At 40.5% G+C, this 24,194-nt stretch overlaps 1 protein-coding gene across 1 annotated transcript in view; it reads left to right on the forward strand.

The window, feature by feature from the left end:
• The window catches only part of CDK14 (cyclin dependent kinase 14), a 615,387-nt gene extending 599,512 nt beyond the window's left edge, over positions 1–15,875 (forward strand). Inside the window, exon 15 of the mRNA XM_012811338.2 lies at positions 15,633–15,875. The gene's annotated coding sequence lies outside the window, so the exon portion shown is untranslated. The remainder of the gene's footprint in view (positions 1–15,632) is intronic.
• The last annotated feature ends 8,319 nt before the right edge of the window (positions 15,876–24,194 follow it).

Consider the following 24,194-nt stretch of genomic DNA (forward strand, 5'->3'; position numbering starts at 1 on the left):
GGTCACCAGACCAGGGAGATGAGAGTTAGCAGGGGTCACCAGACCAGGGAGATGAGAATCAGCAGAGGTTACCAGACCAGGGAGGTGAGAGTGAGCAGCGATCACCAGACCAGGGAGATTGGAGTGGGCAGCGGTCACCAGACCAGGGAGAAGACAGTGAACAGTGGTCATCAGGCTGCCACGCTTTTCGGCGAGCCCTGGTTTGCAATAAGCCCTGACGGGACTGAAGCAGAGTAAGTCCTTTGGTGTCAAGTCAGTGTGAAGAGCGGACACTTGCCCATGAGTTAGTCTCCTGATCATCAGAAGAAACATAATTACTGATAACGGAAACAAACCTTTATCTAGTTCTGAGCTTCACCTTTGGCGGCTATAGGATGGAATAAAAATATCTGCCTTAAAAGGTTGCCGTGAGGACCAGCAGTACGATAAATTCTCCCAATTTACTTGTATTTGTCTGCAATCCTTTCTAAGGGTGGCCATATTAAGAACCATTGCAAGTTTTTCCTTAAGGTGGTTTTTGCCTGAACAAGGAAAATTAGAGTTCAGGGTCACTGGCAAAGCTATCAGAAGGCCTCATAATAATTTTTATTTTCAAAATAATAAAACAATAAAGGCAGCATACTAAAGTGGTTATTAATGGTGTCTAATACCATTAGAATTAAGAATACTGCAGAATTCCATTTACGTTTAACCCTGTGTTAGCATTAGTGGATCGGTGATGATGATGTTAATGGAGAAGAAAGGGGAGGACAAGTAGGGGATTGTGTTTAGGAAGAGAGTCTTCTCAGCTCCTCCAACTAACAGGATCTTCTGAACAGGCCCCCCTTCCCCTACACATGCCTCTTCACATAGAGTGTCCGGGTTCTGCATCTCCTGAAGGAAGCATGCACACACCGAGATTTTGGGTTGGTTTTGGTTTTGTTTCATTGTACTTTTGTCCTACAGGGAGAGTATAGGAAATCACGTAAGCGTTACCGCCTTTTAACAGGGCTGTTGATAGACTGTGTCCCTTGTTCAAAAGAAATTTCAAGTACTCAACATTCATGGAAGGTATTTCCTCTGCATTATGCTGTACAGTTATGGCTTGATGATGGGAATTCTGCTCAGTGCTTCAACATTCTGATTCCCTAATCCTAACATTCTTGACCTGGGGTGCATGGTCTAGTAACAGGATTCAGAAGGTCTGTGAACCAGCTGAAACCATGTGAAGGCTATCTGCATGTAGTTACGTATATACAGTTTCCTGGAGAGAATTCTCTTGGCATTCCTTATCTGATTTTCAAGTTTGGCAATGACTCAGAAGGTTAACAATCATCAGTCCGGGTTCTCCGTGCCTGTTCTTTTGTTGGCAGTTGTGTTTATCAGTGTATTGCTCACTAAGGGTTTGATGAGAGTAGGAATGAGGGATGACCTTAAAGGACAATTTTTGGTAAAAAAAAAAAAAATCAAATTCTAATAAGGTTCTGAATTAAAACAGGTATCTCCTATTGCACAGCAATTTCCTGTATAATACCATTTAAAACTCATCAAATGCACATAAAATTTGTCCCTTGTCTTATACGTTAAATTTCTCCCAAAAACATAAGTATCTATTGAACTCTAATTAATTAATGATATGCATATTTAGGGGTAAAGTGTACTGATATCTGTAACCTACTTGGAATTGCATCAAAATAGTAGGATGGACATAAGGAAAGATGAGTAGATACATGAAAAGTGATGGTAATTATAGGCTCTATGTCGTAGGTACATGGATATTCATTGTGTCTGAAAATGTAATATAATTTTGGAAGAATGTGTGACGATAATATTTAGAGTATGTACAATGGTGTGTGGCACGGCAGTCAGGTGAAAGGAAGTGAATGGAAGCTGATTTCATAATTACATATGTTGAGCCAACTTGGAAGCAATTCTTGAGCATAGGAAAGCAAACCCAAATATATTTGTATTTCAGCTGCGGTGACCTTATGATCAGAGAGATTACGGTGATATAGGTATAGGGCTTAGAAAGACAGCCCTCCAAACAGTGACCATGATGGTATATTTTGTCAGATTTAGTGGTGTTTGCAGTTTTATTTGGAGATTCTCCTAACACAAAGCTATTCTTGCCATTAATTATTTTGTAAGCCCCTCCAAATATTTCTTTGCTTCAGTATAACCCCCCGCTTAATCTGAGTAATTCTCGTACCTTATCTAGTTCAGATATGATATGTCTTACCTAATGGGAATCACCTATCTCTAGTAGGAAGACACCCCTAATCATACCACATCCTGGAGAGGAAAGAAAGAGCGGCTTTGTTCTCCTTTATATTTTATCAGACCTATGTCAGTCCCTAAAAATCAACCTGTTAGAATTTATTTTAATAAGGAAATAGTGAGAAAGGCAAGATATAGCCATCTCATGTTAATCCTAACATGAGTGTTTTATAACCCATTTGGACCAAAGTACTCAATAATTGACTCTAAGAATTATATAAACAGGCTTGGCGCCTGTAACACAGTGGTTACCGTGCCAGCCACATACACCAGGGGTGCCTGGGCCAGCTAAAGAAATTTAACAAAAAAATAGCCGAGTGTTGTGGCAGGCATCTGTAGTCCCAGCTACTCAGGAGGCTGAAGCAAGAGAATCGCTTGCCCAAGAGTTTGAGGTTGCTGTGAGCTGTGATGCCACAGTTCTCTACCAACGGTGACATAATGAGACTCTCTCAAAAAGAAAAAAAAAAAAGAATTATATAATCTCTAACAACAGAACTCCAAAGGCTAGGAATTCTTTTTAAAAGAGCTTTTCCATGTTGCATTTCAGGCTTAGTCTAATTGTGAATGACATCTCATACATAGCAACTGAATCTAATAATTACAAAAGGAATAAAACCAAAACAACTTATTAGAGCTTGATTGCACTGATATTTTTCAACTTGTATACTTTGCACAACATAAACTCTCTTCAATTATGTTTAAAATGAAGCTGCCGTGATTTTTCCCCCATGATGACATGAAACAACTAAGTCACTAGATTGTATTTTTTTTTTTAATTCCAGATGACACCAGTGTCACAAAGTCAGAACTTTTGAAAAGGACTTCACAGAGGGTCATGAGACGTGATAGGTGCTTAGGGTGCAATTGTAATGCCAACAGACTGGAAAACAAACATAACCCAGACAAGATGTGACTTTGTTCTTTAGCATTGTGTGAATAGGAAACAAGATCTTTCTGGGACGTGTTCCTCACTCACAGGTGTGGAAGAGAAAAATGTCGCATGGTTACTGCATCGCGTGTGGGATGCTGGTTTGGGCCAAGGCAAAGGGGCATTTCATTGTTTCTCACAACAAGTTCAATTCACTTAACTCAGTTGGTGCTTTCGTTTCAGTCTGCCGCAAGTGAACAGTAAAAAGGCTCGAAGCATCCCTTAATCCCACGAGCCTGGTGTGTGCTGGCTACCCTCACTGCATTCCCCAGCTCTGCTGCCAGTGGAAGCGAGAGATTCACCCCAGGCCTGCAACCACTGTTCTTTGCTCTGCCACTAAACCACTGAGCTGTTGACATTTTAATTGTTTTATACCAGGAGGAAACCAATTGTGTTGATGTGAATGTCTTATTTATCAGACATTACAAGCTTCACATTTTTAATGAGCCGAAACTCCTAGTTTAAGACATGCAACCACAGTGAGCCAGGACAAGAGTATAGTGAGGAGGCTTTGTAATTTACTGTAGTTGCTCTTTAAAATAGTTGATGGTCTTTCAGGATTCCAAACTGCAATTAGAAAATTTGTCTAAGGTTATGTGTTAATCAGAAGCAGCAGATGGCGTTTGCATGGTAAAGGTCAGCAGAGTGGGAGAGGTAGGAGTTACCCGTGCAAATTTTTTTTCCTTTTTTAAATGCATAGATAAGTATAGAGACACAAGTGAACCAACTATTTTCCAAGTCCCTATAACATCTTTATGGTATATGAAAATGTCCAAATTGTCCCCCTGGGCTATGTTTTGAAAATTTTGATCCTTGGGAAGAAGCTTAGTTTGTATGTCATTTTTCCAGAACACTGAATAATTTCCCAGTAGGAATAAAGTGTTTCAGGATCCTGGCACTTTGTGAACAATCACTTCAGCCACTTCAGCTGTAGTATCTGATTGGGTGACATCCTAAAGAAGATGACCCACAGACCCACAGACTTCACAGTAGTGGGCCACGATTTCATAGGTGTGAAAAGCATCTGACTGCCCTTGGTTTGGAATCTGGGTTCTCTGCTCAAAGCCTCCTTATTGCATCCAGGATAAAGCCCAAACTCCTAAGTGGACAGTGAAGGCCCTCTGCTCTGCCACTCTCACTTACCTTCCGGCTTTCCTTGCATCCCTGTCGGCGTCCATATCCTGACCTGCACACATGTGCCTGTCCCGCTGGCCACTCACTGCTTCCCAGAATCCTCACCTATGCAAGAATCCCCTTTTTCCTCCCTCCCTTGACATTAAACTTCTACTTACCTTTCAAAGCCCACTTCTCCCTCACTACATTAGTACCTCTAGGATAGCACTTACATCTCCCAACTTGACTAGTTCTTATCCCGGCCATCTCCCTGCTCCAAATCTTAAGCTCCTTAAGGACTGCAGCGGTGTGTTGGTAAATGTTTAACACTTGTCTCTCCAGAAAGAAAGCAGAAAAGTCCTGATTGGTCATGGTTGCCTATGTCCTATGGCTTGCAAAATTCCTGAAAATTTTAACATTCAGCAGTCTCAACCCCACTGGGACCTTGATTTGATACAATAGTCCTTGTCATCCTCTCCTCGTCCACTGTGCTTTGCTTAAAAATAGATGCTCAGGAAATGGCACACCTCTGGGGTGAAGGGCTCAGCTGCAACTTGGACTTCACCTAACAAACACCCACAATATAACCCAATTGTTCCCTCATATTAATCTGAAATTTAAGAATGTTTTCTGAATTGACTTCTGTAGGACAGTTGATGGTATTACTCTTTCCCCAGTGACCTCAGAGCAGGGGCCGTTGCTGGCAGTGACCCAAGCAGCTTTTGTGCTTCTTGTCACTTCAGAGTGGCAGCCTTAGCCCCTGCACGCCACACTGCATGGGCATGTGTGAGCTCAAATAGACGGATTTATTAAAAGTGCAGCTGAGAATGGTGCTGAGGAACACGTTCATGCTCTTACATTCACCAACCTCATTAAAGCCGAACATGATTCAGCGTGATTTCAATTACAAGACAGAGAAGAAAGTCTAAAACAGAGTCAAGATTGTTTCCCTTTCAAGGAGATGAGTGAAAAATCCCCATACATTTGTAATACCTCTGTGACTCACATTTTCAGATTGGAATGTCAGCATAGTTTTCATTTTAGCTCATTTAGTAAAGTGCTAACCTTGCTTCCTCTGTTTTTATAATAAACTTGGAAGTCACTACTGTACATATTAATCCTATTCTTCCTGTTGGGGTGACCAACCTGTTCTGGTCTGGCCCACTTAAAAACCGAAAGTCCTGCGTTTTGGGAACACCCTTGGTCCAGGCAGACTGGGCCAGTTGGTCACTCTAGTTCCCTTAAGGTGGTGGCTCTGATCGTGAATTCTTTGGGCATTTAAACCTGCAATATACCTCCTACTGCCACTATTCCAGCAGGTATTGAATCAATAACTAAAAGGATTAGAAGTTCTAAAAAAAGAAAAACCAGTTTATAAAATCTCTTTTCTTCTAAAGGTCATGATCCTATTTGTCAGGCACTTTTATTAAATGAGAGAATAAATGGGAAAGTACTATGGATAGGAGAAAACGCCACAGAGCACAAAACACTGGTATTTATTTCTTATAAGGGTATGTGTGTTCCATAATTCTGTCTTTCAGAACTCATCTTGGATATTACTGAAATATAGTGACTTACGATAGAATAACTAGTATCAAAATACTTTAAAATAAGCTGAGCATAGTGGCTCACACATGTAATCCTAGCACTCTAGTAGGCCAACCAGGAGGTTCACTTAAGGCCAGAAGTTCAAGACCAGCCTAAGCAAGAGAAAGATGCCATATCTAAAAAATATAGAAAAATGAGGCAGCGTAGTGGTGAGTGCCTATACTCCTAGCTACTCAGAAGGCTGGGGCAGGAGGATCACCTGAACCCAGCAGTTGGAGGTTGCAGTGAGCTGTAATGACATAACTGTATTCAAGCTGAGGTGACAGAGTGACACTCTGTCTCAAAAAAAAAAAAAAATACTTTAAGATAAACTGATTATAATTTTGTGGGCATCTCTCCTGGAAGATTATACATATGGCAGATAGAGTCTAATTTACCTTCCATGGGTCAACATTCCATGACGTGCAAAGCAGCTTCTCGTGATCAGCTACATGGGAGTGAGTTGGAGGGGAACATCCCTGAACATGAACTTGTTGGGCGCTCTTTACTGTCCACAGACATTTCTTGGTGGAAATGATATGCAGTAGTAGTGTCCACAATGTGTCACTTTGTGACAGTGTCAGAATGTGTCCCCATTATAATAGACATTTCTGCTATCATGTGATATCTGTGTTCCCACTCGTGTTCCACAATAAAAATTATAGGAGCTTCTCTTTTGTTTTTTTGGCCAGGGCTGGGTTTGAACCCGCCACCTTCGGCATCAGGGGCCAGTGCCCTACTCCTTTGATTCACAAGCGCCAGAAGGAGAGTAATTGGTGGTGCATCTTACAAGGGTACATGTGAAATTTACTAGGTGTAGAATATAAATTTCTTAACACAGTAACTAAGAAAATGCCATGAAGGCTATGTTAACCAGTTTGATGTAAACATTTCAAATTGTATATAAAACCAGCACATTGTACCCCTTGATTGCGTTAATGTGCATTTATGATTTAATAAAAAAAATAAATAAAAATTGTAGGGGCTGAAGGGGAAAAGAGAGTAAGGGCAGATGACTCTAAATATATTCACCTTGGTAAACTGTAGCACTTGAAAAAGCAGTAAAAACCCTAATAAAAATACTAGCTCCGTTTACAGGTGAAAGACACTTGATATAAGGGCTGAAACTGCTGAGTTTTGGATAAAAGGGCAAAATGCTCAAGGATCCAGGAGACTCGTATATTAAACACTTAATTCCAAGAAAGAACATGTAGCTGAACCAAGCCAAAGGAAAGCACGTGGGGTAGCTGGGCAGTGTGGACAGCGCTGCAGGCTCCTCAGCTTGCAGGCAGCTGTGCTTATGTGTCTGCACAGGGCACTGTTACTTGATGGCTCCAAATAACACTGGAAAGAAATCCTTTACAAGCCAACATGACTTCTCATTCATGCTGACAGCATTATCCATTAACCATTTCGATGTGATCTCATTTATGCCGCAGACATGAACATTTTAGTTTGCAGATTTCTGCTAAATAAGATGGTTCGCAAAGCAGGTTCAAAATTGTAGGTGATTGTATGTATTGAATCCAGAACCCTAAGTGTAAAAATTCACTGTGGTTCTCAATACTTTGGACAATAATACTAGATGAGTTTAAATTTGGAAAAATAAAACCCTCCCAGAGTGGAGTCGCATCTCCTCTCAAACCTTTTAATTAAAGTCAGACATCAACGCTGGTGTTCCTCTGACTGCCAAAATACTTAGAAGTAGTTTTATGAGATTTGTGTATAAGTTGTAAAATAAAAAATTCACACACTACTGCGTTAAATGACTTGTATTTGGTTTATTTAAATATAGTTTAGTAGGACTGCAATACCTACGGAGGGTTAATGGGGCAGAATCCTATTTAATTAACTTATACCCACTTGGGAGCCAGTCACTTGTAAAGGGGTGCTGAGCAAATAAGGCTTCAGATGACACGAAATCTTTGAAAAGAATATGCCGGCTTTGGTGTAAACATCTCTATTATACTAACCTTGTCATTAAAACTATTTCAATGAACTAGCTCACAGGTTTTACATTTACAGAAATATTTTCATTATGTATATATTTAATCTTTTTTTAAAAAATTAGGTCATTAAATCTATTTCATAAGCTATTTCAAGTCTCACAATTTATATGTATAAATATATTTTTCAGCATATATTTACATAAGTCTTTTTTAAAAATGATACCCCATGTATTATGTGATTTAAAAATAATTAAGTATGTCTTGAAGGTTCTAAGAAGATTGGAATCGGTGTTTTTTCTGCTCTTCTTTTGGCATTCGTGGAGAGAGGAAGTCGTCCCAGAATTGCCATCCTTTTCTCCATATGTGTCTAAAATATGACCAGTGTTTTACATTTGCATAAATCTGATTAATAAACAGTCACACCATTAAAATAAAGCATTCTTTTCAATCTAGGCTAATTACACATCATTTAATGCCTGGTCTTTAATGAGGATTTCAATAAATGTTCGTTGATAATGATAATTATTAAAATGATATGTTAAGTCAGTCTCCTCATGTGAGAGATGCTTTGTTTTGAAATGTTAGACTTACAGCTTTGCCTAAAAATTTTTAATTAAAATCACCACTTTGGCATGAGGCTTAAAATGCGGGAAGTTGCTGCAATTAGTGCATTGTACATCCATATGGATGTTACCAAACAGCTTTCAACTTAAAGGATTTGGGCTATTTTGAATGTGGGCCTTCTGTTAAGCTTAAAACAAAGCCTGTCTATCTCTGCATTCACTTTAATTAATATTCTCTCGCTGGTCTCAAAGATGTGTTCTCTTCTGGGAGGAAGCAGCATCATTATCATAAATCAGAAATAAGTTACAGAAGTAGGTTTGACTAATTTTCTACTTCCTTCTGTTTCTTACCACTCTCCCCCCATCCCCCAACACACACCCAAACCAAGAAGCTTAAATGTGGTGTTACAGAAACTGGAAAACTTTGATTTCAGATACTCTACAAGAAAATCTGTATTTCCAGGCAAATCATAACATATTCAGCTCACTCAAAAAAATGAGTAAATTATAAGCTGTCCTGAATTTCTGAATTCAGTATGAAGTTTAAAATGTCGATTCCAACATTTATGTAAAATCTACAGTATGAAATTTGGGCACATGTGGGATATGTACCCACAAGTACTGTGTGTGTATATTTGACGTTTTTTACTTTAGACAGACTTATACTTGCCTACGTGCTTAGGGTGTAACGAACTTATTTGTGGACTTAATTCTTTGCACTAGCCAACTCTACTTGAAGGTGAATTAGGTACAAAGATTTTTGTTTGCCCTGAGTATCTTAAGCACCATCAAAGTGATGCAGCCTAGGAAGTTCATTTCTTCTTTTTCCAGGACATCATGTGAAACTCTACTGACATGGCATTTACAGAGAAAAGACGCTTTCTGAACTGTGTTCTCCACAAAATCAGAATAAGCCATACAAATGGTTACATATTTTAACTGAAGCCTTAATTTTCTATGTGAAAACATCTCCCCTACGGCCACTCTCCATATACCTTCTGAAAAATATTTCCTCCCATGGCCACTGGAATCCTCTGTTGAGGTGTTCAATTAAAGCCAATTTTGAATGCTGGTATAAAAAGCAGATGGCTAAAATGATTTTTTTAATCTTCATTGAACTCTTAAGAATAGGGTAAATGTAAGAAATTACAAAGCAGAATTGAAATTTACCAGAACATGTGGGTAGAATGATTCATCCAGCATATGAGTGGAAAGACGTGAGACCAGTAAGTCCACTCTAGAACTCCACCAGAGCAAGTCCTGGTTTTTTCTTTTATTCCTGTATTAAGGAATCCCATTCCCCATATCTATTAGATTTGGCCCAAAGATACCCAGTGTTCCCCTGTTACCTGGATTACTGATTTTTATTTTCCTTTTTTTTGAATGTATGTAACGAATTACATATCTATCTTTAACTGCCTCCAGTATTTTGGATACTGCATTCGAAAAGAAGGTTGGAATTCATTTTATTCTAGTTTAGAAACAGACAAAGCTAAACTTGGTCAAATGATAATCATTTCTCTTTCTCTAGAGAACCTTAGTGTTTTACAATTTTATACTGTCTTTGCCATTGTGAGGTAGATTCCTTTCTGTCAAATTTGAAGTATTTTTCCCTTCTTTGTCAGACATATTTAAAAAGAAGTCTCTGAAATAGAAATGAACAGATTACCCTACAGCTTCACATACATCCCGGAGAATATCCTGCTCACAATTTATGTGATAAAAGGAAAACCTACAGTTGTTTTAATTTGGAAGCAAAATAATCACTTCTCTCCAGTGAGGCTTAGAGGGAGGAAAAAAGTGAGCCAGAGTCTTGTAGGAAAGAGCAGACTTTGAGGAGGGGCAGGCAGTGCAGCAGGAAAAAAAGGACAAACACAATAAAACAAACGTCCAGCCTTAGAGTGGGCAGACAGGCAGTGAAACCCAGGCCATCGATGACAGAGAAGCACCCCGAGCAGCAGCGTGCAGCTGTGCTGTCCCCCGAGTGTAGACTGCACGCACGTGGGTGGGGTGTGTGTGTGTACACACAGAGATTTAACAGGGAGCACAGGGGGATTTTGAAAGAGCCTGGCTTGTTTTTAATTTGGGTCTGTTTGCTTGCATTTAGCACTTAAGGGCTTCTACATTCCGTTTGCTCAAAAGAGTGCTGAAGCACTCCTTGCTTATGCCTGGAATCAGAAATGCATGAAGTGCAGCTGCAGAGATAATACATTTTCCCCAAAGGCTTTGGCTGAGCAAATTAGGTGTCAATGGGGTGCCTGCGCAGGCAGTACTCTCTCTAATTAGTCTCTTGAGCCTAGTTGGTGGCGGGTATGCGATGATCTAATCAATTGGTCTGTGTCTGATGGTTCGTGTAAAAATCCTACCAGGCAGACTCTCTCCCACAGGTCACCCACCTGCACAGCGGGACTGCTCATTTTCATTTTTCATCTCTTCCATCACATGATGCTGACAGTTGGTTTTAAGAAAATTGAATCCAAAAAATATCTAGTTCATAGGGCACATGGGTCAGAACAAAGTTGCATTATGGGTACCAGCGGATCCAATTAATTAATATTTATAGCTGAGAAGCTCTATGTAGATATTTCTGAATAAGGATTTTTATCAATCAAATCCAGTTTCTTGTTTTAAAACATTCATTTCTGGAGAAAGAACTGGTAAAAGCTGAAAGCATGATAAAAGTGGCACCCGTTAATCTTACTATTTATATACCTGTGAGCGGATGTGCGCATGGTTGAGTTTATAATTCATATTCAGTGTTTATTTGTAAGGTGTGTGCAGCATGTTTCGATAATTCAGGGTAAGGGAAGGACTTGCGTTGATGCTGCTTTGCTTTCCTGGGATGGTGGCTTACTCTCTCTCCTTCCACCGAAATGCTAACCCATCAAATGCATGATTACATTTAGATTTTGAAAAGATGTCTAGCAGTAAACTGGCCTACGTCATATGCATTCATTGAAAATTAAAGCTAGTGCTATCCAAGGAGGGAGAGCAACGCCCCAGGCTGCAAGTGGACAGCATCAGGCAGGGTGGTTGGCGCCACTGGGGCCCTTGAAAGTCTTCTCACAGAGACAAGAAAAGCTGTACTTCTCATGGGCACCTCCCTTCTGCTCTCATTATTGGCTCCTTCCATTAAATGTCTGAGCCCAGACCAAAGTAATGGACTTATCATAATCACTGTGTTCACCGTTTATTATCCAATTACTGTTATTATGTATTATCCTTTATTATCCAATTCTGTTTGTGCCCTGGGTTAGGTATGTGATTTTCCTAGAGATTACTCTCAAAGAATCAGGACAAAGGCAAGGACAGACACCATCAGTGGTTAAAAGATGTCTTAAATCAACCCCCCAGGGTAGTAAATATGCCATTGGCTATAGGGACAACATAATTTATTGTTATATGAAAACAAATATACTAAAAATGAACTTATTTCCTTCAAATACAATGTTATGAAATTTTAAAAAAGAAAGTTCGGCCAACAGGAAGGTGTTGATCCTACCACCTGTCCTCATCTGAAGGTTTATCTGTGGCCAGCCTGCTATGTCCCTGGCACTTTCAGCAAGAGCACAGGCACAGCACTTGCCCTTGGTAAATGTGCCATAGAGAACGCCATACTAGACAACACTTTCCACTCCCAAGTATTCAGATTCTGCTTTTCCACTTCCTGTTCATTCAATGGTTATGTATGTATGTATGTATGTATGTATGTATTGGAGGCAGCGTCTTACTGTGTCACCCTCGGTAGAGTGCCGTGGCATCACAGTTCACAGCAACCTCCAACTCTTGGGCTTAAGCAATTCTCTTGCCTCAACCCTCCCAAGTAGCTGGGACTACAGGTGCCTGCCACAGTGCCCAGCTATTTTTTGTTGCATTTGTCACTGCTGTTTTAGCTGGCCAGGGCTGAGTTCAAACCCACCACCTTCTGTTTATGGGGCTGGGGCCCTACTCATTGAGTCACAGTTACTGCCCTCAACAGTTATTTATTGAGTGCCCAAACCAGTCTCAGCTATGCTCTGGGGATACAGTGTTCAGCAAAATCAAGCTTAGTCAAGAATGTGATGACACCACCTGCCCCCTTATTTGTTCCTTCACAGGAAGTGTCTCCAGACCTCAAGAGGGACCAAGAAAAGCCTTTGGTTCAAGAGGCCAAAATGGGCAACAGGTCTCCACTCTGTTGATGAAAGTGGTAGAGCAAGGGAGAGCAGAGCCAGGAAAGACTACTTTATTTGAGTACAGTTGTAGGAATTCCAGGCTTAAGCAAGCAGATGTCCAGACAAGCCCACAGCTCCCATTTGGGTGGGTGGGCAGGCTTCCTGAGAGCTGGAATCTCAAATGCTATTTAAGCTACATAGAAGAAAAAGGACATTTTTGCCATCTGTTCAGTAAAATTCTCAAGTTTAATATTGGAATTGAGGACCGAATGAAGATGCCTATGGATAAATGTGTTTGAAATACTGTGGGGACCAGTGCTCCCTCCCCTCATTGTCACAGGCCTAAGTTGGAATGTGTGGTTCTGTGAAGCAGCAGCAGGAGCAAAGCTGTATCTTCTTCATTTCCTGGGAAGAACAAGGGTAGGACAGCAACTAAGAGGGTTGTTCCAGTAATTTTTTTTTTTTTTTTTTTTTTGCTAAGGTCATTACTTGCAAAAACAGAGGTTAGATAAAGACATATCTAGGCAATCAAGCAAGAGAGTGAGATTGCCAGGTAAGCCACATGGAGAACTGTCCTACAGACAGCAAGTACTTGAGAGAGTATAATGACTAAGCAGTCTGGATTCAGTGGTAGCAAATGGCCTCTGTGTGGTATCCGTTCACCTCCATGTCTCTCCCAGAAACTTGAGAGCAAGGCATTTGTTTATTTCCTATTGAAAAAAGGGAATTCTCAAAAAAGAAAAGGTACCCCTACCTCATACCATATATAAAAATAAACTCAAAATAGATCAAAGTTCTAAACATATAGAACTAAGACTTAAAGAACATATATAAGACTAAAACTATAAGACGTTTAGAAGAAAATAGAGGAATCAATCTATATAACCTTGGATTTCACAGTGGATTTTTAGATATGGTACCAAAGATGTATGCAACAAAGGAAAAGGGGATAAATTGGACTTCTTCAAAATTGAAAACGTTTTTGCATCAAAGGAGACAGTCAACATAGTGAAAAGGCCACCTATGGAATAGGAGAAAATATTTATACATCGTTTTTCTGATAAAAGATTAATATCCAGGATGTGTAAAGAACTGATACAACTTAGCAATAAGAAAACAAACAACCCAATTTAAAAATAAGCAAAGAACTCAAATAGATGATTCCCCAAAGAAGATATTCATATGGCCAAAACCACATTAAAAGGTGCTCAATATCACTAATCATTAGAGAAATGCTAATAAGTTCACACCTACAAAGATGGCTGCAATTACAAAAAATAAAATAAAAAAACAAGTGTTGGCAAGAATGTGGCAAAATTGGGACCCTTACACACTGGTCATGGGGATGAGAAATGGTGCATTCACTACCGAAAACAATTTGGCAGCTCTTCAAAAAGTTGAACACAGAGTTGCCATATGACTCAGCAATTTGACTCCTAGGTATATATCCAAAAGAATTAAAAATAGGAATTCAAACAAATACTTGTACATGAATGTTTATAGCAGCACTATCATAATAGCCAAAAGGTAAGACAACCCAGATATACATCAGCTGATGAATGGATAAACAAAATATGTTATATCCACACAATAGAATATTATTCAGCCATAAAAAACAATGGATGCTGAGACGTGCTGCAACGCGGATGAACTTCAAAAAACATCTCGCTAAGTAAAAGGTGCCAGACACATAATAGGCGCCATGTTGTATGGTTACATTTATCTGAAATATACAGTATTGGATAAGTCCATAGAGAAAGAAAGATTAGTGATTGCCAAGGGCTATGGGAAGGATACAGGATTTCCTTTGGGTTTGAAGAAAATGTGTTGGAACTTGGTAGAGGTGATAGTTGCACAACGTTTGTGAATGTACTAAATTCACTAAATCATACACTTTGAAATGGTGAATTTTATGTTATATGAATTGCACTCACTTTTAAAAAAAGAATGGAAAGTTAATATTCAAAGAAAACATTATTGTAAGTAGGGGAAATGATTGTGGGGAGGATGCCATTGGAATGGTTCTTAAGTCTAAGAGTGAAACTTTTGCCCTCTGGCCAGGATATTGCTAAGGTGCTGCCATGCAGGGGTGACATCCTTGACGCCACAGCCTGTGTGGGCAGCACCAGGACACCTGCACCAAGAAGTCTCAGAAAAAGGCCAAAAGCCACAGGACTCTATCCGAGGTTCCCCATGCACACAGGAAGATGACAGTGTGGCCCTGTGGCTGGGGATGTGAAGATCTGACAAGGCCTCTGTGACCACAGGCTTCTGGGCCTAGGAGATGACATGGCTCCAGGACTCAGTTTGGCTAATGGGCGGATCTCTTCTCAGCTATGTGATCTGAACCTGGGAGTGTTTTCACTCTTCCTGGCAAGACATTGTTCCCCATCCTAGAGACTCAGTGAAAGGCTTAAGGGCTAAAACCAAGTGTGGAGGGGAGCAGAGTGAACATTTCCTTCTTTCTCCTTGAACCATTCACCTGCAAGTAGTTACCAATTTTTTAACCAGATGTCTTGGAGACGCGCAGTGGTACACAGGATGTTGGGAAGAGCCTGCCAGTTCAGGTCGTGCTGGCCAATTCTCATTCTGGTGAAACTGAAATAACTGATAATAAGCAAGCAAGGAATTACATACAGATGAATTTTTCTTAAGTATCTATGTGATTCATTTTTCTATTTCACGTTCATAAAAAGAACATGATAATATGTTCTTTTAATGGTCTGTATGATGCTACAGGCACTTAATTAAGACCAGTATTACTACTAATGATTTTAAGAAGGAAATTTGCTGAGTTTCTTTTTATCTAACTTTGCAAAAGGAAGTTAGGCCAATTCATGGAGTTAAATTACTTTAAGAGAAAAAAATGTAGCCAGAATATTTGTTTATCGTATGATAAGAATTATTTTGAGTTCGTAGGCTATTCTGCCTGTATTTATGTGGTTGCGAGAATGCTGACAGGTTCGCTTTGGCCTGACCAATTTTGACATCTCACATAGTTTAGGAAAAATGAATGATGTCATTTCTTTATATATATATATGTATGTATATATATAACATTTTTCTCGTTTTCTCCTTCCAGGATTAAGTTTTCATCATTCTGGAAAGGAAAAAAACCAACCAAACAAACATTAACGAAGTGGCCAATATATGAAGGAAAGCTTGGAACAGTTTCCTTTAGCACCCTGTGGTGGATTTCACTCACAAGAAAATTGAAGCTGGCAAGACCCTGTTTTCTCTGCAATTTATTTAAAACCTTGCACGCATTTGGATACCTTGTGATTTCCAAGAACTCTGTGAAGATTAAGCTTTGCTTACTGATATGTGGCATGTATTCTTTTCAGTCTTTTGTGTTTGATTTTGTTTGATTTCCCTCTGCAGCGCAGCGTCTCTGTAAAGGTCTTTATGCTTTCACCAGCCATGTCTTAAACACATTAAGACAACACATTTGGTGTTCACACTTCTTCAGTAATGTCTGTACTTGAAAGCCACACAGTGGCATAAAGCAACGTGCGTTTTCTTTGAGAGCAGTGCACATTTTGCGCCTACCAGGAAGGAAACTTTTTGCTAAAGCAATCCCCTGTCCTCCGACTTGACAACTTGGTCCCTGGCTGCAGGACCCCACCTGTTGCTTACCTTTTGAGGATATTTGCACATGTGGGATTTTTTTTTTCTTGGAAATAACTGCACATTTATATCAGATATTGGATCTGCTTTGCATTTTCAAGCCACCTTAGCATGGCTGTTTTTTGATCAGTGAAGAAACAAATATCAAATGTTAAAAACAAAGACAGGGATAAATTGCCTACTTTTCAACCTCTGGAGATTGAGGTGACTTTTTCATGTGGTCCGGGTCTTGTCAACATCTTACTTCTTTCCATCCACTCTGTTCCACTTTGTATTTTCTGAGTGGAGAAAGTGAGGAACAGAATGTTTAAAACTAGGGTGCAAAAGAGTCATACCCTTTGGATGAGTTCCCAAAGCAGTCTTGGCTGGTTAAATGCTTAAAAAGCAAATTATAAAATGGATCCACTTAAAAATTTGCTCACTTATGACAAAAGCACCTTCAGAAAATTAACATTAAAAAAAAATACCAAGCTGATTGGAAGATATCACTGGGTTCCTTACTTTAAAAAGTCTCCTGGAATAACTGTTCAAATGCAGGTTTTAGAAACAATGCAGGAATCTTGCTTTAAAGACAAAAAAAAAAAAAAGGAAACTCCTTGTTTAAAGAGTTGAGGGGCCTTGGAGGGAGGATGAAGGTGAGGATGTGACTCTGGGCAAAAGTGGCCTAGGCCTGGATTGTACTTTGTTCTGGAGGGAGAGCTGCCTGGTGCAGGCTGGTTCCCAGGAGGGGAGGCCTCACTGCAGAATCCCCAGTAATACCAAGGCCAAGGGGCAGTTAGGACATTTCATCTAAAGCATGAAACCTAGGTCCTCTGAGCACAAATTCCTATGAAAATATCTTTGTGTACCTTGTTTTACATTTCCTATTAGTCAGAAAGGAGAGCCTAAGAGTTTGAAATGTGTCACACATTTTTAGGATCAAGACCAGGAATTATGAAACAGTTTGACAAAGACTTTCTCAGAGAGAAAAGCTTTTCTGTAGTCAAACTCAGTACACTTAGGAAATTGGGCCCAACAATCCTAAACTTTAAAATGGTACTATTTCTGGAGTAAGGCATGAGGGGGTATGTCAAAGACATGATTCATCCTATCCAAATGTAGCATTCTTCGTACATTTATACATGCTAAGCAAAGAATTACTTACTGATTGATTTTAAAGAGAGCAAGAGACACCCAAGGTTAGAATGTTTACTATTTGCTACGTAGAAATCTTTTTCATTCCTCTTTCATACATTCCAACCCACTGGAATTCTTTAGAGGTATTTTGATTTAACGTATACGTCAATTAGGATTTCTTAAAGTAAATATAGGAGGACAACTTTACATGTAATCAAAAACAGGCTTTCCTGTGATTTGTTTTGAATCATTCATTTGGGGGAGAGGCAAAACTTTTGTACTTCACTAAGTTTAAATCAAGATCAACTGATGATTAAATCTTGCTATTTAATAAGGTTTCTAATGTGAACTTTTACAAATATTTAATGTCAAAAGACTTCAATTAGGGGAATTAGAGATATATGACCCTTTCACAGGCAGCTTCTCTTGGGAAGTGAAATATAATGCTACTTACTCCGTGAGGGGAGAAATCTGCTTTATTACAGAGACATACTTCTCAGAAGGTTAGGAGGTTTTGAGCCCCCCATCCTCGCCATCTGTACAAGAAATTCAAATTTTGGTTCTCCTCCTCTCCCTCTCTCTCTGTCTCTCTCCTCTGCCCTCTTTCCTTTCCTATTTCCAATCACATCTTCCCTCCACTTTTTCTCTCCTACCTTCTCTGAGGGCAGTCATGAAAATAAATACATTCTGTGTTCATTAGCAGATTTATTATTCTATGGAGAAAGCACTGGAATGTTTTGTGAGATTATTTTTATATGAAGGAATAGTTTGAATTCAAACAGCTGGTGAGAATAGTATGAACACCTTAGCACAGTGATTGTATCAACAGGACAACACTGCACACGCAGTATTCTGATGGGAGATTTGAGATTTAATTTTCATTCTCTTAAAAGAACAGTTTGGCTGACTTAAAAATATAAGATACATAGGACACGTAGTATGCAGCAGAAAATAGGGGACAGAAGGCAGAGGTGGCTGTCCATCCACTGATGCAAGGGTGAGAAGCTATTTCTACCTCCCAAGAGTGGTGAGAAGAGTTTCCAGGGGAGCCTCCAGGCTTGCCGAGAACGCAAGGCCTCTTGGTATCCTTTCCTCAGTGTGTATGACAGCCAGTGTAATCAGTCCCCTAGGTTATGCGTCTATAGGAGATACTCATCTGTGAATATTATTGGTTTTGTAATCTTTGTTATATAAAAGGATGTTTAGGCTGTACATACTGGGGTAGATTATTGCCTGCCTCCTATACATAGGAATATGCTACATAATCGCGCATAACTTCCATCTCCTTTACTGGCTTGTAGGCAGAGAAAACTATATATGTTACTGCCTTGTCATTTTCTCATACACCAAAAAAAGAAAAAAAATAGAAAAAACCTCAATAAAATAAGCAATCTCCTATTCTCATTCCTTGTCCCAAGCAGCATATTTAGAGACATATACAGAATCTACATTCTCTAGTTGGGAGTGGATTTTTTAATCTTTTTTTTGTTTTTCTTATGATGCACTGAGATTGTACTTTCTAACGGGGGATTGGTACCTAAGAAATGTGCTAGCATCATTCAAAAAACTATTATACTTCAAAATGACATATAGCAAGGAGAATGGAATAATAACATGTTGCATATTTGTTACTCATTGTAATTTGTCTGTATTATGAAAGATGTAATGGTTTGTCAGCTGTCACCGTTGTTTTCTTGTAACATGATATGGAATAAAGTATAGCAGAATCTCCATACATCTTCTTGACACATCTTCTTGATGGGTACCCTGAAGGACCCATACACCATACCAAAAAACAAAAAAAAACAAAAAAACATTGTCTTAAAAACTCTTCAATACAACTATTCTTAAAAGAGTGAAGTAAGATACCAGACCCACCATGTGGGAAGGAGCGAGTTAGCTGAAACGTTCCAGGACTCTGTGAAACCCTTGCCTTTCCTTGACTTGCTGTGCCAGGTATATGCAAAGGAGTTAGAGCCACACAAAGCAGACCCTGAGCTGAGGATCTGCACGGTCCTCCGGCCCCTTACTGATGGTCACCACATGTTCTGCCCATCCCAGACACATCTGGAGCCCTTCTGGTTTTGTTTAATGACAATCCTGTTTATCTGTTATTGGCTCGCTCTCTATTTTTCGCACATATCCTAAGATGAGGTGAGTAGATTACCCTCCACTGAATAAAACCAAAGCCTCAACATGCACAATTTCCGCCAGAAGTATTAGTGTTCTCTACTTCCCGGAGAACCATTTGGGGGATGTCCACATCTGAAGGGGCAGGGATCCCACATGTGCATTGACAGTTGCCAGCTTGGAGGACCAGTCTCCTTTTCAGCATTACCTTCTCCTACTTGTCAGATCTGTCATAACCCCATCTAAACCCCCATGATTTGATAAATGGCTAATTTATTCAGATAGGGTCATCAGTTTATAAATAGAATATTTGTGATTTTAACCGGTTTACAAGCTCATGCCCCATTTAAAGAGGACCCAGGATCCTGGCTTTCTCTTGAGCAGACCCGTACCCACCAGGAGCAGCTCCCTGAGATTTTCTTACCCTGTTCTTCTCCTGTAACCCCTGTGATTTCATAGTTTGTAAGCCCTTCTCAAAGGAACGTTCAAACAAAGCGAAACATAAGTGCTCTCAGTGGATGCATATTCCGCATACTCAAGAAAAGCTCGTGAGAGCCACCACATCTTCAGCCCCCAGCTGCTGTTTCTGTTTCCCATAAAGCAGCTAGCCATCTAAACCAAGGGCAAGTGCACTTGCAGAAAGTCACTGCCACCACCACTGGACCCTGGGACAGGAGATGGAACAGAGGTAGACTTCACAGTAGCCAAATTGGAATGGGAGCCATAAATGACCCTGGCAACTGATTAGAATTAGAGAAGCGTGAAAAAGATAGCTTGTTCCAGGGAAGTGTTTTGAGGGAGCAAGATGTTTGGCGCTGTTTCACTTCCAAACTGATAGGGTGGCTCGTGTGCCCATCGTGAGGTCTCCCTGCAGCCTCCAGGGCAAACTCACATTTTTTTGGACTGTGCTCCGGGGTTGATTGAATTACACAAGCTTTTAATAGAAGAAAGAAGGGTCTGGAGGGCTGGTATCTACAAGAGGCCAAAAAAACACCTTTGAGAAATACTTTTAACTTTTAAAATGTGGCAGCAGAAATCCTCCCTGTTCCATAATTGCCTGATGTTGCCGTCTTTTTCAGCGGAGGCCATTCCAGCTCTGCCAGGTTGGAAGACGTGATGTGTGCTCACTGAGCCGAGCGGTGAGAGTCGGGAGGGCGCCACTCCTATAGTTGCTGTTGGCCTCCAGAGTAAAGAGAAACCAGAGGGGAAGGTGTCAGAGCAACCTTGTGCCACTGGGTTAACACGTACAGTTGCTGAATAATGGCGGGCATTGTAAATCTCTGCAATGAGAACCCCACAGTGGCCCAGCAGCCTGCTGCTACCAGTGGGTGGTGGCGTTATGGGCATTAGCTTTGAGAAGCTTATATAGCAGAGGGGGCTAGGATAAAGGACACAAATCAGGGAAAAACTGACAAGATTAAAAAAAAAAAATCTAAGACCTCGTATTTACTGTTCATCCCCCATGCTCTCCGTGTGCTATATTGTCTGCGTTGAGTCATGCTGAGAGAGAGCCAGGCACAATAATAGCTCAGAGCAGCCTTGCAGCCCCCAGCCATCCTCTGCCAATGGTGCTGACTGTGCTAGTGGAGAATGGGATTCTGATAGAGCTGTCTTTTTTCTTCTTCCCTGCGAGACCACCAATAATTATGGAGGGCATGCTGCAAAGATAGGGGGTAAGGGTTCCCTGTGGGGGTGTGTCCTGAGAAGTGACCCAGCGGGGGTCCCTGCAGAGGCCTGTGTTACACAGCCCTAGGTGTGCCTGCCTGACAGGCGCAGGCAATGCTGGGGAAGTCCAAAGACACACGTTTGAAACATCCGCGCAGAGGTTAAAATGAAACTCAGCTTTGTAAATCAAACTGCAGTGAGAAACAAGGACTCTTTCCCTGCTCCCTCCATCTTCAGCCCAATCTTGTAACTGGGAACCTTGCTTCCTCAAGGAAAAGCTGTAATCCACTAAGATCCTTGGGGAAAGTAGAGACAAGTCCTGCGACCATCTTCCCCTAACATTTGGGGGACTCACACCCTTGCGTATCCTTTCTGTTGGCCCAGCGGCTCTCAGCCCTGACTCTCCTTGGAATCACAAGGAGGTGTATAAAGCCCCTCCACCCCAGACCAGTTCATTCCCATAGTACTGAGTCTGAGGCTCTGGCATTGGTCTGTTTTGGGAGATAACAGATGATTCTATGGTCCAGTGAGAACTGCTAACCTTCTTTCCTCCCGCCTGTCTGCCAGTCCAGAATGAGGGTGGGCCATTTTTTTCAGTAAGGGCAACCTGGTGAATATTTACTTTCCAGGCCAAGCAACTTTTGTCCCAATTCTTCACTTTGCTGCTGTCGCGTGAACACAGCCAGGAGCAGTACATAGATCAAGGAGCATGGGTGTGTTCCAATCAAACAATTTGTGGACACTGGAATTTGGGTTTCATGTAATTTTTTCATGCTATGTAATACTGCTTTACTTTTGATTTTGAAGAACTATTTTAAAACGGTAAAAATCATTCTTAGCTTGCAGATTATGTGATAATGTGGTGGGCAGGCATTTGGTAACCCAAGGTTTGCTAACCTTGGGTTACACAACACCCCTGGTAATGTGGTAAGCAGGGACCACCCCTAATATTTTCAGGGGCTAAGGGAAAAGTAAAAATGTAGATCCACTTGCCATATATCTAAATATTTTAAAATATAAACTCTACTTTAAAAAGTATAAATATATTCAATTTTCTTACCTTAACAAATATGCCTTTATGATGACCTCGAAGGCCATTTACAGTTAGAATTCTTGGACTCCTCAAAGTTCTTCACTGAAATGTAGGTCAAGACTTCCCACCCCTACTCTGTTCACAGATCAAAGGGCTTCACATGAATGTGTGTGGACATCCCAGCCCTCATACCTACATTCTGTCCATACCGCTGGTAAAACCCCTACCCCACCCCCACCTGGCAAGCCTTGGGTATGAGGTACATGGCCTCAAAGAACATGGTCTCAGGGAAGACTCCATTTGCAGGTCCTGGGCTTCTGGAGTATGTGGAGATTATGGGGAAATACCTGTATTTGGCCATGTGTAATGTGCTCCCAGGTATATTGCACACGTTTTTGGCCCAAATTTTCAGGGGGGAAAAATATTTCATTTTCATTTTCATTTTTTTATTTTTTTATTTTTATTGAGACAGAGTCTCACTCTGTGGCCCTCGGTAGAGTGCCATGGCATCATAACTCACAGCAATCTCCAACTCTTGGGCTCAAGTGATTCTCTTGCCTCAGCCTCCCAAGTAGCTGGGACATCCGGCACCCACCACAATGCCCAGCTTTTTTTTTTTTTGCATAGACAGGGTCTCAGTCTGGCTCAGGCTGGTCTCAAACCTCTGAGCTCAGAGTAATCCATCCACCTAGCTTCCCAGAGTGCTAGGATTACAGGCGTGAGCCACCAAGCCCTGCCATTTTAATTTTTTAATTCAAATTTTTATTTATTTATATTTAGGCACCTTTTTGTATTAAAAAGGAATTTTTTAACATATTATGGTGCAAGAAATTTTATGTAACAAATAATTATAAAACACAAGAGCAGATACAAGGTACAAGAAACATTATGTACCAGTAACAAATAGTATTACCCATGTATATTGCAAATCCTTATTTTTCAAAAAAGTGTGCATTATACACAGCAAAATACAGTAAGTTCCTGATGGGCACAGCACTGTGGATTCCTCAGGCTGAAAGTGAGGAGGAAGCAACCCTCTTCAGAGGGTCAGAGCAAGGCCCTTTCAGCATGGTAACCAAATGAGAGCCCCCTTGCTTGGGTCTAATTGCACTACCCATGAGTGGTAGGAGCCTAAGAGCTTCACTGAGTCTTCAGGTCCCCTGTGCGTTCCTGTGGCTTGCTCTACTCAAAACTCATAGAAACGAGCATTATCATGACATAAATGTGAGGCAGAACCATTCTGAGGACAGGGAAGACATTTTTTCAGAACGTCTCTTGGAATTCAAGGATCTGGCCCCTTGTCATTCACGTACTAGAACAGCTGCTACCAGTTCACAAGAACCAATTATTAAATATTTAGGAATTTTGTGAGCCAGTTCTTAAATCATTGATAGCTTGAAATCAGATGGAGATATTTACACCACAGAAATTGGCAAACTCTACAAATAATTTCCTTTTTTTCTTTTGAGAAACAATTTTCAGCATCTCACTGTCTCTTGCCCTCCCTCTTTTCAGCCTCCTCTGTGTACACATCCCTCCATGTGCACACCCTCTCTCTGCACCACGGTGGACTCCCTTCAGATCCTGGATATTCCAGATCTCTTCATGCCAGTGCTCTTTTATACACACTGTTCTCCTCGTCTAACTGCAGTTCCCTTTCTCTCTCTCTCTTTTTTTTTTTTGAGCAAATTCCTACTGATCCCTTTAAGACCTTTTTCAGAAACCACTTTTGCTGCAAAACATTCCCGAACTCCCCTCAAAACATTCCATGTCCCCACATCATTTTGACAATAGTAACATAGAGATCTTGCCTTCAGTCTCTGTATTCTGAAGCCTGAAAATGATGCCCAAAGTGTAGAATATATTTAATAATGTTTTAACCAAATTAATCAAGTATTAAAAGATAATGCAGATTAAGCAAGATTATTTTCCTTTCTAAGAAAGGGTTTAGCTAGACATTTTCAAACAATGTGAATACACTATGTGCGTACTAAACCTGTGATGTGGGATTGTATGCAAGGCACTGCCTGGCTATATGAGAGGAACCAAAGAAGAAAAATCTCTGCCTATCCT

Source organism: Otolemur garnettii, unplaced genomic scaffold (assembly GCF_000181295.1).
Source record: "Otolemur garnettii isolate 467f Iridium unplaced genomic scaffold, OtoGar3 scaffold00005, whole genome shotgun sequence".
In the NCBI taxonomy this organism is placed as follows: Eukaryota; Metazoa; Chordata; class Mammalia; order Primates; family Galagidae; genus Otolemur; species Otolemur garnettii.